Raw genomic sequence first — 15179 nt, forward strand, 5'->3', positions numbered from 1 at the left:
TATTGAAGGGGTGGTTGGACTGATCCATTACATGAGGGTGTACTACATTAAAATGACAATACTTGTGTAGAAAAACGACTAAAGTAATATATAAAATAATGGGTGTTAATTGAAAAAATATGTAGGGAAAATATAAAAGGAAATAAATAATATTTTACATTAATAATGGGGATTTATGGCCAAAATTAAATAAAAATACACCAAAAATGATCTATAAAACAAAAAATGCTCTTATGAGTTGTAAGAGGTAAAAAAAAAAACAATAAATGCCTTAACAAATATGTTTTTAATCACTCAATTTATCACATAACATACAAATTACTAAAGCAGCAATGTTTCTGGCTTACTAGAAAAAAAATGCAATTTCATCAAAATCCTAGCCATAATCATAATTCAAGTGTAACTTTAAGGACCACGTTCTTCTTCATGGAATTGCTTGCTAAGCACTTGTCGAGTTGCTTAACTTAGGCTTAAGCCGTAATATATATATATATATATATATATATATATATATATATAATAGCTAGATTGTCAGTCACATTATCAGTTTTAGCCTTGACGTATAGTATATTATTGTTATTATTATTATTATTATTATTATTATTATTATTATTATTATTTCCTCTTTCTTTTTATTTGTATTTGTGCTCTATGTGCGTGCTCTTTAGTTTTCCCTTGTGATCCTGTTGATTCTCTATTAGATTTTTATGTAATTTTCACTATTAACTATTACTGCTTGTATTTGTATGTGCTATCTGGTAGGATGGAAGAGAAGGCCCTATAGCCTTTGAGGAAAAAGTGTTATTATTAGGAATGTTTTTTAAGTAGAAAGAATTTAAGGAAAATGTCCAGGAATGGAAACGAAGAGTATTAAATATTAAATAACAAAATGGCGATAAATATGAATTTGTTATGTTTATTTCCTTTTACATAAATAGAATTCATGTAGTAGTTTTTAGTTTACATGATTACAAATTTTGTAGAACAGCGTTTCTCAGAACGGTAATGTTCTTTTGGATTTTGTTATTGTACACATTTCTTCTGAAAAGGACTTTAAACAAAGAGCGCAAATATGTATCATAGATAATGCTCTGTTCTGCATATAATCCAAGTATGGGCACTACTATTACATAAACTCCCTTCCTCTTTGAATGTAGCGATGTTGTATTGTGTATTTTTTTAATTCCGGCGATTTCAAAAGTTTCCTTATTTAAGTATACTTATATTCTGTACTGTAATGTGTTCTGAAGTAGAAAGTAGCCTATCATATCTGTTGCAGAAAATATCAAAGTTGAGTAGGAATCAACTCTGTGTCCAGTTTAGCACAGTGATTTAGACACACATTTGTTGTCGCTTTTTCTTCGAGCCAGTCCGCTCTTACAGAAGCATCCCGGGACACAATTTTCTGTGCACACTCTTATATGCTGTCTGTAGTTGTCGCAAGTGAGTGGACATGCAGTCCCGCACTTCGTATATTCTTCATCTTCAGAGCAGCTTTCACCTGGAATTTAAAATATTTCTATTGTGTTCAAAAACTTCTGAATCTTTTTGGCTCATAAAGCTAGCAGACTAACACAAGTTATTCACAGAAACACATAGGCTATTATGCTTCAGACTTTGTCTTAAACCTAGTCTCCTCTGATAAACATTTAACAACATGTTAAACGTTAAACATGTTGATTGAACATGTTAATGCTAATTTCATTTAACACTTTGTCAACACTGTTAAACATGTTAAACCTGATTTTCTTTGCGTGGTCCATAATAAACAGTCTATGGGATTTTAATTTAGGTAGTGTCTTATTTTCAAACTTTGGACAGTGAACTCAGATGATGATTTCAATTTTGTAATTGTTACCATTACTTGTTACAAGGCCTTGAAAAGGAAGAAAATGAGAATGTGGGTGCGGCAATATCTCAGTAAAAGACACAATGCAGAAGGTATTCCAAACGAGCTTAAAGTTGAAGATCGATTTGGATTCAAAAACTGCCTGAGAATGTCAGAACACGATTTTAATTTACTTCCTGTTATATCAAAGAACGACAATTAAGAGCAACCATTTCATCTCAATTAAAAATATTACAGCGCGATTGATTGATTGATTGATTATAGGAGCTACGGCATGATAAATGTTAAAGGAGAGTGTAATATCGCATAATGATTCTTTCCAAAGTGTTACGAACGTTAACATATCGGTAAGTCACCAAATACGACCATTACTGATGTCAACATAGCATTAACGTTTAGCGTACGATGAGGGTGCGAAAATTCTTTATTGTATTCTAGAAAACAGTAATAATAATTCCAATTCTCTAAAACAGTCCGCCTTCTTTGTTTTGTCTCTGTATTCTTTTGCAGACACATCCCACAAACAAGGCTTTTCCATCAGTGCATTAATCAATTTTATTCTCTCGTCCACTCCATTATTTCGAACAACTTACAACCAACATCAAGGATCGTATAAAAATAATTAAGAAGTGCTCCTAGTTACGAGCCACAAAATCGGAAGTTCGTTGTTGCTATGGAAACTGTACGAACTTTGCAGAACTGTACTGACATTACACGAGTAAGTGAATTGACTTGACATGTTTTCCATTGCTGCTGGAAAACACGCCAACATGTTAAAAGTGTTAAATTCAACATATTCAGTCAACATGTTAAATGTTCAATAGTGGAGACGAGGCTTAGACTCTTGCTTTTCATGTGATCTTTTACTCTTAATGCATCGTTCGAGACATTCCACAAGAACATGGTTATGGGAAGAAAAATAAAGAAGGTGAACGTGAGAATTCGAAATGCAGTAGAACAACAATTAGATAGCTTCAAATACGTACGGTGTATTATAAGCAGTAACATGAGCTGCTGCCAGGAAGTCAAAAAGAGGATAGCAATGTCAAAGAAAGCTTTTAATAGAAAAAGAAGCATATTTTGCGAGCCTCTGCAAAAAGAACTAAGGAAGAGACTAATGAAGTGCTTTGTGTGGAGTGTGACATTTTATTAATCAGAAATATGGACATTACGACGAAGTGAAGTGAAGTGAAGTGAAGTGAAGTGAAGTGAAGTGAAGTGAAGTGAAGTGAAGTGACTAGAAGCACTTTAAAATGATTATGAAGAAGAATGGAGAATGTATGAAATGGATAGGCAGAATAAGAAATGAAGTTGTGCTATAAAGGGTTGGTGAAGAAAGAATAATCATGAAATTGATGAGGAAAACAAAATAAATTGACTGGTCACTGGTTAAAATAAATTAAATGCTATACATATATGGAATTATTTCTATTTTTGTTGCAAATTTTCTAACGAGCCTGAATGTGGTAGTTTTTCTTTAATCCCAATACCTCTTATTTTATTGATGAGAGATCTGAATTCTTTCTTTTCTGAATCACCGGAATACGTATTGTAGTACAGGGTTGTTTCCGATCTCTGATAACGAATTTGAATGACGTCATGTGCGTCAGGAATCACACCGACAGCGACAGCTGAGTTGCGGCGAGAGGTGACAGACAGACCAGTAGTGAGTGATTTCATAATCACAGTGCACGGTGTATCACAGTAGCAAAGCCCAAGAAAATCGAGCCTTTTTGGGAGGGGTACATAACAACCTCTTTCCGATGCCAAGTACAGTTAAGTGAAAATCATAGAAGCCTGCAAAACACGTGGTTTCTAAGAAAGGCATCTTGTGTGTATCTAATAAGACTGGCAAAGCACTGATGGGATTAATTACATAGTGGAAAAAGCAAGCAAATCCCCGCTCCCCGTCACAAGTCGCCGAACCCCACAACATGATACAAATTAATTCCATTCGAGCTTTACCAATCTTATTAAGTATACAGAAAATGCCTTTCTTGGAAATAACGAAACCTCTTTTATTGCAGACTTTCTATTTTCACTTAGCTGTACTTGGCATTGAAAAGGGTCATAATGTACCCCTTCCAAAAACGTTCGATTTTCTTGGGAATTTCTGCTGTGAGTCGCCGTGCACTTTGACTATGAGATCACTCACTACTGGTCTGTCACCTCGCGCCACAGTTCAGCTGTCGTGTGACTCCTGATGCACACGACGCCATTGAAATACGTTATCGGAGATTGGAAACAACCCTGTTTATATTTATTATGGTTTCGGCAAGAGTACTAGTCATTGGTTCAGTGTAGTTCACTTGAAATCAAGTCAATCGTATTGGACTCCTATAGACCTCAGCTAGGTATTTTTTAGAAACGCACTGGTGTTTGGTTGCAAATGTGACGAGTGTATGATCTTTTTGTGTTCTGTACAATTATTTTCATGCATTTTTGTTCCATTTTAATGTTTGAATTGTATGAACTTACTTGTACATAATTTCTAATAGTTCAATCAAAATAATTAATAAACTTCAGAAAAAGTAGTCTACTTCATTTATAGCAGAAAAATACTGTAATTAAAGTGGAGGTCGTTACTTTGAACACTTCAACTTTGTAACGAGATCTGTGGCCCCACTTTGAATAGCTAATGTAGAAAATGTAATACCTAAATGTAAAATAACATGCAAAATTAAGGCCTAATACAAGAAAAATCATAACAAACTAACATCCAAATTAAACAAATACAAAATAAAACATGAAAATAGTCAAACAACAAGCAGAAATCGTCTTGTACACTGACGTTCAAAGATACTTGATCCCTACGAATCGATAGTTTGTGTAAGTGCGGCTTCTTTAGTGATTACTTCTATGAATAGATGGCGAAGATAAGTCAGTGTCGCCAGTAGTACATAAATATATCCGCATTATGAAAGTCAAAGTTTCAGTCCTTCTCTAAGGATTGTAAACACATTAGATTTAGCGGGAAACCGTTGATACTATCTTTTAGACGATAATTTATACTTACTATAGGCCATAACTTACATCCATATTTTCCCAGGCACTTTTTTACCCGTTCCAATAATAGGGTCACCTATTGAGAACTAGCGGAACATCCACACCTGTGGAGTAACGGTCAGCGCGTCTGGCTGCGAAACCAGGTGGCCCGGGTTCGATTCCTGGTCGGGGCAAGTTACCTGGTTGAGGTTTTTCCGGGGTTTTCCCTCAACCCAATAATAAGCAAATGCTGGGTAACTTTAGGTGCTGGACCCCGGACTCATTTCACCGGCATTATCACCTTCATATCACTCAGACGCTAAATAACCTAGATATTGATACAGCGTCGTAAAATAACCCAATAAAATTAAAAAAAAAAAAACTAGCGGAACTATTTCAAAGTTTGTCAATTTGTTATATCTTTGGTTCTGACTTATCCCGTGGTTAGAAATTTCGCTTATACGATGAGAAAATTGGAACTCAGATATCTTTAAAAGCCAGTGTATTGTTATTGGAAGTTATCTTGAACTTCCTGAGCGGGGAGAGAGGCGCAGAAGGAAGGAAGCGCGTAACGTTGGTGGAGCCAACTGAGTTGTTTGCGCATGCTCCGCATCATAATCTCTTGTCAAGAAACATAGAACTATTTCCTTCACTGCGTACCAGTAGTGTTACCATGGAGCAGCAACCACAGGGTAGTAATTATGGTGAAATCATACCACCGCGGAGAAAAAGTAACGCTGTTATCAACAGCGGAGAAAGAGAAATTATCGCAAATATAATTAAGTGTTGCGAGGGGGAAAAATTAAACAAATGTTTGCTGGAACCTCTTGATAAGGCATGTGAGAGAGCGGATAAATACTCTGGCAAAAGTATTAATTCCGTGAAGAGTATTAAAAATAATATTGAATTAGTACAATCGAATGAACCTCTCGCTACTCCGGGAAAGAATAGGTATGTGATGTTTAGAAATTATTGCTATAATAGTTATGTACAATAGTGTGTGTACTGTAAGCGACATAATGAATTACTGTTGTAAGTTATTATTTTGTTATAATTCTACAAAACATAATATTTCATTCCAGACTTGGGCTTGTGTAAAGTTGAAGTGGACGATTTCGATCAACATGTCATTCTGGATACAATCGAAGAATTCTATCTTGTTCAGAAAGTAGTACCTACGATTAAGAAGATAATTCCGAATGGATCATGCCATTGACGAAATAATTAATTTTGGACCAAGCGGTGATGGTAGCAATGCTAGGGATATGGATTGCGTATAATTGCAAATTAATGTAAATTCAAATAATAAGCCTGTAAAATATTGTTATAAGAATATGTACGTATTAGCTGAAAGTGTAAGTCATGAGGCCTATATAATGTATAGAAATAGCTGTAGTAACTCCGCCATTGCCGGTCTCCAGCCCGAATGTGAGAGTGTACACATGATTATATTTAAATACTTACTCATTACACGTTAATTAAAGCCTGCTACGAAACTATGTTCTCCTCTCAATACCGGAGTTTCGTGAGAAGATTATACCTGTATTGAACCAAGTTCTTTTACAGTAGAGAGCCGTAAGGTGAAAGAACCAACGTTTTCTGAAAAGAGTCACGTTACCCGAGGGAGTGCCGTTACGTTGATGGGTACATGCCGTCCGAGCAGTTCGAAAGAAAGACTTAGGGCAGTGTTTCTCAAACTTTTTTGAAATAGGGACCACTTTTTTAAGTCAGAACAGTTCTGCGGACCACCTTATTCTTGTTCCGTTCGAAAGCATATTTATCATTTTTGTAGTATATTTTAATATCAGTATACTTGTATTTTAAAATAGAATCAATTAATTAAAAGTAATTAAATTACTTTAATTTATATTAGTATTAACTAATTAAGCTAATGTTAATAAAAGAAAATTCATTTATGTTTCTTTAATAATTCAAGGATAATCTTTAACTTACTAACCAATAAATAAATAAACAAACAAACAAAGAAACAAAAAACAAACAAAAAACAAACGAACAAACAAACAAATAAACAAACAGACAGACAAATAAATAAATAAATAAATAAATAATGAGATGAATGAACCTGCCGATTCTTGAACAGCTATTCTATATTTGGACTATGCTGGCAAGCTTAATTCGGAGATTGTCGATTTCGGTAGTCTACTTTACTTTTATTAGAGTTAGTAATGAAAACCCTTTCTCACACAGATACGTAGAAGAAAACTGAATTATAATTTCTAAAGCACCATTGTACAGTTCACTATATTCTCTTTTCACTTGCGATGAGGTCCAGAAATTAACCATACCTTCTGCTTGGGATTTCATTTTAAGCCTGTCTCATTCGAGAGTTCAATTAACTGTTATCATTCACTCAATGAATGTTTGTTAGTTTCAACATCGCAATGAAAGTGATCACGAACCCATGAACATTTGTCATATTTACTTGGAAAATAAGATTCAAATTGTGACCTCAGAGTCGTGTTATTGGTGTACGACGTACAGTATGTGACCATTTCAATGTGCAGACTGGGTGTCAGCAAAACTATTAAGAAAGTCATAAATACATGAAAAGGTTCGGTCCTCTGTTATGAATTTGGGTGGTCCCTGGCTGGGTTACAGGGGCGGTGCCAGATGTGCAGGGAAAAGATGGCGAGAAACACCACGTTCATAGAGCTTTAAATCCCTCTTTTGTTGTTGAGAGTAGAGTGAGAAGTCAGTAGACGAATAGGGTAATAAATTCCATAAAATATCAGTACTGAGAGAAAAAGTGAAAGGCGATTGCCATTTGTCATTTCCAAACTCTGAGATTTTCAGTTATTAAGTGATACGCAATTTGTTTGAATTTTATTTTTTCTTCTGCCTTTTTTGAAGGACCAGAAGGGCAGATCTCGAGGATCACAGGTGGTCTGCGGACCATAGTTTGAGAAACGCTGACTTAGGAGATGCAAGGTTCAATATAACTTGCAATAATAGTACGTGTTAAGTGCACGATGCATGGCCTATCTATCAGGAGCGCGGTTTCTATGCTCTAGCGGCGAAAGGAGAAATTTCGAACCACCGCCGGTTTATTAGCAAAATACTGTATGTTCCTTATATCACGTACTTCCTACCATGTAACGTTGTAACATGAGATCCTTAACACTCTGTATACTCAGTTCAAACTTACCTTCAGCCGACGCTATAAAGCTGTTTGCTAAGAATAACACAACTAACGACCAGAACATTTTCCTCAATGTAGCCATTGCTTCTTTATGACTTCCAATGCAGGATTTGCGTTAACCAGTTTACTCACTACCTTTTCATGCACATTACCTCACCCAGGAACGTGGGGGATTCAGAAGGTCGAACTTTACGTTACAACTTACTGATAACTATTGTGCTGCTAATGATAACTTGGGAAGAATGACGGAACTGGAAAAAACCAGTCAACAAAAGAGCGTAGTTTTTCAAGCCAAAGTTTAAAAAGAGATTATTTCTAGCCTACTGCGCACATAAATTTGACAGGAAATTAAAAAAAAGACGCTCCTGTTTTATTAAGTTTTATTTACAAACTACATAAACAAATCTGACATTCTTTTTTATGTGTATATAATAATCGTCTTGTAACAATGACAAATATAGTGTACACTTGGTCAAACTAAAAGTGACCGGTCTCTTGAGCAACGAAAATTTTCTAAGTCCCTTCGGGTGAGCGCGCAGTTCACAACCGTAAATCTCCGTGCGCCGCTTTAGTTAACTCCATAATACCAGAAAATTCGGGGGATAAATCACGTTCGTACACTTTTCTATAAAATGAATAATCAAAATATTCACTATTGTAATTTACCTTCACTTTATTGTGGAAATTATTCCGTATGCATTCAAATATAACGATGTCTCTGAAAATGCCCAAAGTTTTCTACCAGGGTCAGCTGGATTTGGTATGGAACACTTAAGTTTCTTTTGTTGCAGAGTATTTCCAAACATTTCCATAACTTTTTATTAGATTGGCTACCATCTGACGTGGAACCAATGACTCTAACACTGGCTTGTTCTGACTGTAAGATAACCTGGACGAGAATTTTTTTTTTCGAAAATGTCACCAGGGATGGCGTTCAGGCTATCATATATTGCTATGGATTGAACCCAGCTATAAACAAAGGGAAGAATCATGAAAATTGGAGTATAATTTGCAGGTTAATTCTTGCTTACTTCTGAAGTAAAATTTTTCAAATCAACAAAGCAGCCTATTTTTAATAAATTCGAGTTAAATTGAATTTCTTCTCTGAGTTCAACTTTGTCAAATGTAAGCGTTCCGGCACGATCATTCTTTATATCAGAGGGACATTTAAGACCCTTCAATTGAGAAACGTTTTTGCTAAACTCGATAGATGCAACCACATAGTTGTAGCAAAACTCAATAGCTGACCAACTGTACGAAAGAAAATAACATAGCAACGAGATAGCAGAGGATGCAATCCTGTGACTTCTGTTTTATGGCATTTCCTTAATGAGCTAGAAAATAAGTTGTCAGATATTAGTCCCTCCGCTATATTTTTATTCTCCGATTCGTGTTCAGGCCAAAACAAGAATAACAATGTAATGACAATGCTGATAGGGTTTCTTGAAAAGAGCCAAGTATTCTTTTCGATCCATAATTTCTTTCCAGTCCGTGGTCATAGTTATATGGCTCCGGATAGACTATTTGGAAGAATAGAGAAAGATGTCAGAAAACGGGAGAGCATTCTCTCACCTCAGAAATACCATCGAATACTGGAGAACCATGGCAAAGTTAAAATCCTAACAACTGATTGAGAAGGACTTGATTTGAAAACAAGTGCAAAGAAAGTGCTTAAAACTAAACTCCCATTCCAAAGGTCAGTGTGTTATTTCCTACAACAAACATCGATGCAACAACAAACGAAATGTAACTGTGTCTGTTCAACAAACTTTCACAGCTCTACCTGCAGAGAGTTCAGTCTTCAAAGATGCTTTCAAAATACGCAAAAAAAGAAATATTCCAAGCGCTTGTATTACCGAAAATTAGCATGTTCACCACAGAAAAAGTAAGGCTGTTTTGAAACTCATGAAATTTTTTCAAGTACCCGATGAGGCAAAACTGTTCTACAAAGAGATTGAAGATGTTCAAGTAACATAGAGAAGGTTTTGTATATTATACAAGTAAAATTAATTATAAAAGGCATGCAATTTGTGTTCATTATGTAATTTTTGATTTGCATCTATCTAGTGTTGCAAAAACTTTCATTTTTTGAAGATAATAAATTTGGTTATGTGACTAAAGTTATTCAGTGGCTTACAAGTTATTTCAAAGATATCATGTAATACAGAAAAACATATCCTAATATTATATCTCCAGCCCACAACATAAACTGTGTATACAATAAAACTCGTTTTCTGAGAAAAGTAGTTTTGTACATCTATCGAGTTTAGCAAAAACGCTCCTCAATTTTCTTAAGGTGCGTGCACACTTAGCGAACGAACAACGAACGAATGATGAAGCAAAACTTCGTTGTTCGTTCGCTGTTTGGAGCAACGTACAAATAATCAGCAAATTGTCAGAAAACATTCACGTTCGCTGATTATCCGCAATAAAGGCAGACGGAAATATAACTATAGCAAGCGCAGCCGTTGTTATTATAGGCAGTTTAACAAAAAGAAAGTTAAAAACCAAAAGGCGATGGTAAAAGTCACAATCAATATAGAAGCACTGACTTGCTTCATGATTTACGTCGAATGGAATCGGGACAGTTTCACAACTTCTGTCGCATTTCAGAAACAGACTTCGAAATATGTATTACTGTGCAAAATAGGGCCAAAATTTTCCAAGAAAGACACAGGCTGGCGAGAAGCAATAACTATTCAGGAAAGACTAGCATTAACACTTCGATATCTCGCTACAGGAAATTCGTATACAAGTTTAATGTATTTATTCAAAGTGTCGAAATAGCTGATTACCAGGATTGTTCCAGAAGTATGTACAGCTATAATTGCGGAACTGGATGATTTTATTAAGGCATGATTGCAAGACAGGGGAAAGTTTCAGTACACGGATACCTCTCTGACAATAATTATTTTAAAATATTGAAAGGAAAGATTTGTCTGTGTTTGTCGAATGCGCATCATGCTTATGAAAAGGCACTTTTCAGTGCCAACAATTTATTTTGTGTGCACAAGGTTGGAACATTGTTTTTTCTGGGCGTGAATTTGTCCGAAAGGAACGACATATATTTGTATGCGAACCAAGTTGACTCGTACACTTCATCACTTCCCATTCCAGATCTTTTTGTGGACTTCTGTCCTTCCCTCCGGTATGATCTCTGTAGGGACTCAATTTTCTTTTTGACTTCTGCTCCCTACAATAAACAACAAACATGTATCCACTGAAAATAAATAAGCAAAAATAATTTCCAAAATTTTGACTATCTTACAGCTGAACATATTTCCAATAGATTTCCAAACATTATGTTTTCTTACTTTATTGTGGTAAGTAGGATGCTTGGGATTCCATTAAGTTTCCTGCCCCCTATATGCATTAATAAGATTTATAACACGTCTTCCGTCCACTCCAGTTTCGACATCCTGTTGGTGAAATTGAACTAAGCGCTGCGTTCTGCTACGAACTACCAACTAGTGGCAAATCCCGTCCACAACGAATACCAACTTCCTTTGATGTACCGACAAGCGACGGATCACTTCCGAAGGCAAATCAAACGATCGGTTTGCCTTTGCTGCAACGTACACACGTACCGATTTCAATCAGCGAATGCAATATTTTGTCGTTCGTTCGTTCGTTGTTCGTTCGCTAAGTGTGTACGCACCTTTAAGTGAACTTCGGAAGGCAAAGGCAGCAAATCATGATTTGAACATTGTCTATAAACTTAGGAGACTTTATTTTAAAAAAAATCTAGAGAATCCAAGAGAAGGTCATCACTGTATCTATTTCCCTTATTATTCCTTAATTGGCAATTCTTTAATATTGTATCGGCTATTTTATTTCTAAGAGACGCGTACTCTTTCGATTGTGTGAAACAGGTCTTCGACTTTATATTCGTAGGGATAGTGTTCTTTTCAAGCATATTGACTTCATTATTTGCGATATTTAATTTATTTTGGAATCTAATTAAAGTACGTGTCTGATTCTTCACTTTTCATTTAACAAAACAATTATATTCTGGCTTTCACGACATCAAGATTATTTTCAACTGATAAGCTTAATGACTTACTATTACAGGTAATTACATTATTGTAGTTACGATTTTCGATACCGATATCGAGAGAACACTTTTAATCAGTGAACAAGAATTTCCTTTTCTTACAGATTTAAGTTTCGTAACTGTATTAGAGAGATATTTGGGCACTTAGGAAAGATATGGGAACTGCTTATACAGAGTCTTTCATAAGTAACGAGTCTATCGAAAAATTAATTATTTTCGATAATTTTTTTTTTTAAATTATGTCCATCCTCACGAGAAAGAACCCTTCCCGGTGTCGTACAGTCGATTTGGAAATAAACACTTCCTCCCCTCGCCGGCAGAGCTATTAAACAAAAGAATGGTTAGTGGTTTAAACCTTTATTAAAACACACAAATGTAAAAACAGTTTCAGTTGTTGACAAATTATGGTGTACAATTTTCAAAAGTCTTCCATTCTGCTGAATGCACAAATGTAAGCGACGTATCAACTCTTCATGGACTCCGTTGAGCATGTCAGGCGTAACCATTTATATTGTGTGTTCAATTCTTTCCATTAATTCAGGAATGGTGCGTGACTTAGTCACATAGAGCCGTATTCGTAGACATTCCTAGCTCGGGCTTTCGGTGGATGATCAGCGAACTAACGTTTTTCATATTCATAAACCAGTGTTAGCGATATGATATGATATGAATTCTGTTTAGCACGCTCGTAGCGCGGGCTAGCGAAATGTCTATGAATAGCACCCCTAGACACGATCCTTGATGAATCCCCAGAAAAAGAAGTCCAGGGGAGTCAAATCAGGTGATCGCGGAGGCCAATGAATTGGACCTGTGCGACCGATCCACCTGCCTGACACACTTCGTCTACGGAATAAACACTTAATTTATGCGACACTGTTTCCATGTTCAAACCAGGTAGCAGTTTTTCTCTCCTGCAATAATGTTAAGCGGTTGCGTGGCATTTTATCATTCCAGTCTATCACAAAAATGTGTATAGGCATGGGCGTGTGCCATTATCTTTGGCTTATAGAAGGCCATGCCCCAGATTATTTTAAGTCCTTGACGTATAGAAGACCATGCTCCAGATTATTTTAAGTTGGCATTAAATGCACATTACACATGAATAAGTAGCTTCTTCTGGCGGCGGAGGAAGGGGGTGTTTCTTTCTAAATCGACTGTAAGGCACCGGGAAAGGTTCTTTCTCATGAGGATGAACATCATTTTAAAAAATAACCAAAATAGTTGATTTATCGATAAACTTGTTACTTATGAAAGACTCTGTAGTTTAAATTTTCATCTCTGTCTTGGAATCTCTACGATAAATGAATATACTTTCATTTAAAAATTACTGGAAAAATGAATGTCACACATAAAGAAATAAGAAATTATTAGTCATTTTTCTACCTTTTTAGAGATGGCCACCCATTTTAATACGCCATCGCAATCGTTCGGTGATCTAAAGAAATGTCTACCAGATGACGAGATCAGTCATATCCAGATCTACAGCTGGATGCGGAACACGTGGACATATTGTAGTTTTCCCAAGATTCTGAGTGTCTTCAAAATGAATATCAGTGTAAAAAACACGAACTGATTAATACCTAAACAATCAATACTTTAGGAACGCTAAACTGACAACTTCTGACCAGTAACAATTACTGTCAAGACTAAAGAACAGATATAAGCAATTTATATTACGTTATTACCTGAGATCGGAACTTTGGCAGAATGCCTTTTTAAATGTGTTAAATCTATCTTCATCTTGAAAGTAAATCTGTACGAATTATACCTTTGAGATTGAAACGTCACAGTTTTATGCTGCCCTTTTCTGCCTTTTTAAATATAAATGCTTAATTTACAAAATAATTTTGTTTTCCTTTATATGATTATTTACCTATCATTTATTAATTTATTATTAAAAATTGCCTACAGGTATAATTTATTTCTATAACCGCTACAATGAAAGTGACTTCACCGAATGCATATTAGGCCTATTGTCTTTCAGTCAGTTTATATTCTCTTTGCAACAATGATTGCTGCCGTGAAAAAATGTATAACAGTAAGTGTTTTAATTACCGCTTGTGTTTATTTATCAAGGCAACAATCTCTGTTTGCTATTCCCAACTATAATGTATTTATTTATGTACAATAAGGTTTACTTCAATTTAAAAAAAAGGCAACAATGAGTGCGGGTCTAACATTATTTTTAAAGGTTATTTTTCTTTCAGTTTTCATTGCGACGTTGTTGTAGCTATCTAAATATTTCATATCGCAACATATCAGTACAACCAAACACAAAAATCCACTTTCCAAGACTACTGGGGGAAGACTTCTTTGCTTCCACCAACAGTAATTGCAACATCGAGTCGAAAATCTCAATTTGCATTCGACTTACGTAAAGCTTTTCTTGCTGCCGAAATCCCTTTGTGGAAAGTGAATGGTTGTAGGTCTAGTGTAAGATTTTTGTAATTGCCTTTTATTGCGTATTTTAGCTATTTATAATACCTTTTTGCCTGTCTATTTTAGCTATTTATGATGTCTTTTGCCTGCCTATTTTAATGATTCATAATGCCTAAACTTCCGGTCTCTGGGTATTACGTACGGTAACAAAAACATTACAGCACGCTAAATGACGACTACAGTCTCAGACGAATGTGTTGCCACTGTTTCAGAAGACTGTCGCTCCAAAACAGCTGGCTTATGGGCAAAAACACAAAAGCCCACACTTTCTCTTCTATACATTACAGTTCCAGTGAAACCTTTATCGCACTTCACCACCTTCCTTGAGAACTAGGATGTTTGTAATGCCTACTATTACTAGGATGGGTGAATTTTCACATAGGTGAATTTCCAACCATACCGTTTTATTTTTTTTATTTTTTGTCTACATGAACTTCAAAACTTCTGTAAAACATTTGTAGTCAAGTTAGAAAAAGTTTTCGCTATACTGGAGAATTACCACGGTCGCTTTGAACCGTGCCGTTACGTTTACCACCAAATTTAAGTAAATACACAATGTCACCAACATAAGAACATGACCTTGGTGTATGGCGTAGTTGGCGGGAGAAATTTTCTCTCTCTCTCTCTCTCTCTCTCTCTCTCTCTCTCTCTCTCTCCCTCTCTCTCTGCCTCCTTCGTTCTGAACATTACTG

At 35.6% G+C, this 15179-nt stretch overlaps 1 long non-coding RNA gene across 1 annotated transcript; it reads right to left on the reverse strand.

Moving 5' to 3' along the window:
* Nucleotides 1–896: 896 nt before the first annotated feature.
* On the reverse strand, nucleotides 897–8303 carry LOC138696133 (uncharacterized). The gene is made up of 2 exons (XR_011331249.1): nucleotides 8001–8303; nucleotides 897–1501 (listed from the first exon to the last, which is right to left on the reverse strand). It is a non-coding gene; the product is annotated as an uncharacterized lncRNA (long non-coding RNA).
* Between the last annotated feature and the right edge of the window lie 6876 nt (nucleotides 8304–15179).

Source organism: Periplaneta americana, chromosome 3 (assembly GCF_040183065.1).
Source record: "Periplaneta americana isolate PAMFEO1 chromosome 3, P.americana_PAMFEO1_priV1, whole genome shotgun sequence".
NCBI lineage: Eukaryota > Metazoa > Arthropoda > Insecta > Blattodea > Blattidae > Periplaneta > Periplaneta americana.